Source organism: Labrus bergylta, unplaced genomic scaffold (genome assembly GCF_963930695.1).
Source record: "Labrus bergylta unplaced genomic scaffold, fLabBer1.1 SCAFFOLD_196, whole genome shotgun sequence".
Lineage (NCBI taxonomy): Eukaryota > Metazoa > Chordata > Actinopteri > Labriformes > Labridae > Labrus > Labrus bergylta.
Window position 1 is genome coordinate 10,001 of NW_027077252.1, and position 2,500 is coordinate 12,500.

The 2,500-nt window shown below is 49.4% G+C and overlaps 1 protein-coding gene across 1 annotated transcript in view; it reads right to left on the reverse strand.

The window, feature by feature from the left end:
• The window catches only part of LOC110001385 (homeobox protein Meis1), a gene marked incomplete at both ends in the record, with an annotated part of 25,918 nt that overhangs the window by 8,387 nt on the left and 15,031 nt on the right, over positions 1–2,500 (reverse strand).

Genomic DNA, 2,500 nt, shown 5'->3' on the forward strand with positions numbered 1-2,500 from the left:
AAGGTGACCCCCACAGAGAGCTGGGCCCTGGGGTCCTGGGGGGGGGGGGCCTGTCACCGAGGTAATGGATGATGTTTTCACTGTAGGGTCAGGGAGCCTGAACGATTGATCACAGACCCCTCAGACTTTTAACCAAACACAAAGAGAGAGAGAGAGAGAGGGAGAGAGAGAGAGATAGTTTCTATCTGATTACCTAAAAACAGATTTCTCTTCTTGTCGAGTTCAAACACAAACTTTCAGATTAAGTTCGTCTGAAACTTTATGTTCCTAAAAACACTAACGAGTCCAAGTCTGTTACCGTTAGTTTGAGTGTGTGAACATTCTTGTCATGAAAATAAACTTAGGCCACATTTACACAACCACGATTTCAGCCCAAAACAGTAACCTTTTGGATGTCCGTTTTTACGACGTTTGTTGGATGGCTCCTGAAAACTGGAAGTTTTTTTAAAAAGAGTGCAAACTTTAGAGCAGAAGAAAGTTTAGTGCTTTCTACTGAATAGTTACAGATACACACGCACACGCTTCCAAAACATAGCTGTTTTCCAAACTGTCGTTTCAGTCACGCCCCTCCCCCGCTTTGTGCCCTACTCAACGCTCGTTTTGAATTCAAAACAAATGTCGTTCAGCATTTTCAGCGCTCACCGACCTGAGCACCTGAGAATTCGACTCGTACCTGAAGAATCCAAATCTTTCAATAAGACTTCTGATGGACACAGATATAGGACATGAGTGGTTTCAAACTTGAGGGACCCGGATCAGAGCACGCTTGACCCCAAGATACGGGTTATTTATCCGACTTTTACCTGTGAGGTAAATGTTTGTTTTGGTTAGAGGACGGGGCGGGGCATCCGTTCTAAGGTTTCACCATAATGCTCCGAAGTGCGCATGTTTTGGCTCCCAAATGACGTTACCAATGAAATATGTCAGCGCCCAATTTGGCGTTTTCTGTCTTTAAAAAAAAAAATTGTGTACTACAGAATGAGGAGGAGAAGCGTCGTCCATATTTATACTAAGTGTTAAAATGCAAAAATGTAAATCAATTAAGACACCGCTCCGTTTCAATTCACGCCTCAAAGTGTTTTAAGTTCCTTTCTCTCTGCTGGGTGGCGGCAGGCAGCTGCACACGTGTTACTGCCTGCGGGACTCCGTGGCCTCGCCGTCACCCACATCTGCAGCTCTGTGGCCGTAAACAGCCGCTGATGGATGGATGGAGGTGTCCCCGCGACCTCTGAGCCCTGATGGATGGAGGGCGGGGGAGAGGGAGGGGGGGCTGCGAGGTCAACGCCGGGGCTTCCTGCTAACTCATCAGTCCTGCCCGGCTCAGGAGGCCCATTCCTCAAGTCCTCCTCTGTAATTGTGGCGCTGGCTTTGAAGTTCGGGGGGTGTCTCTCGTCTGCCCCGTAGCTGCGGCGCAGTTTTTCCGCAGATTGTGGCGCTCGGTCGTCGACGTGCCCGGTGGACGTGCAAAGTCTTTCCAGCTGCGCACACGGAGTCACGTGTAATTTGTTAAACCAAAGCAGCTCCTTAAAGAGTCGGGTGTAAACAAATGGTGGCGTGCTCGCAGCGTCCCCCACTTGTTTACGCTCGGGTTTGTTTAAAAAAAAAAAAAAAAAAGTCGTTAAGGAGGCGAACAACATGTGCGAGCAAGAGGGAGGTAAATTACACTCTAATTATATTAACAGGAGCGAGGCCGACCGCTGAAACACTGTTTAAACATGAACAAGCAGAGAGAGTCCGTGTGTGTGTGTGTGTGTGTGTGTGTGTGTGTGTGTGTGTGTGTGTGTGTGTGTGTGTGTGTGTGGTGTAAACAGCACGCCGGCTTGTGGCTCGCCTTTTTACGAGCTGTGGCTCAGAGGAGGCTGCAGGATTTTTGTGTTTGACTTTAGGGGAGGCAGCCATGAAGCTACAGCACCCTCACACACACACACACACACACACACACACACACTGCACCAGCTCGTCAGACTTTGAAGATTTGACGATGAAGCATTTTAATAAAAGTATTGCAGACGTTATTTCCCTGACTCAGACGTTTTCTGTGTGTTGCATCATCACCAATAATGAGGTTTCACTATTTCTGTCCGTGTAGACGTTTGATACCTCGTGTTTCAAATCTCTGTTATCTTCATCACAGATTGTAAAAACATCTTCAAACTACAGGCCAAACTGTTCTGCTGCCCTTCACACAACCTCAACCTCCGACAGCTACTCCATCTCTCCTCCCCCTCAGGTACCAGCCTCTTTCCTCTCTCCCCTCCCTTCCCTCTCAAGTACCAGACCCCCCCCCCTCCCATCTGCTGCAGGGCTCGCTGTCCTCCAGGTTCAGCTCCGAGTCCTGGCAGCGGCCCCGATCCCTGCTGAGCGAGGACCGATTTAGCCTCTCCGTGTTAGGAGGCAGGACAGGGGAGAGAGCGAGGTTTGGGGGGGGGGGGGGATGGGGGGGTGGAGGTTATTCTGCTGGTCCAAGCCAAACCCATGAGTCAGCCAGGACTTGGATTTT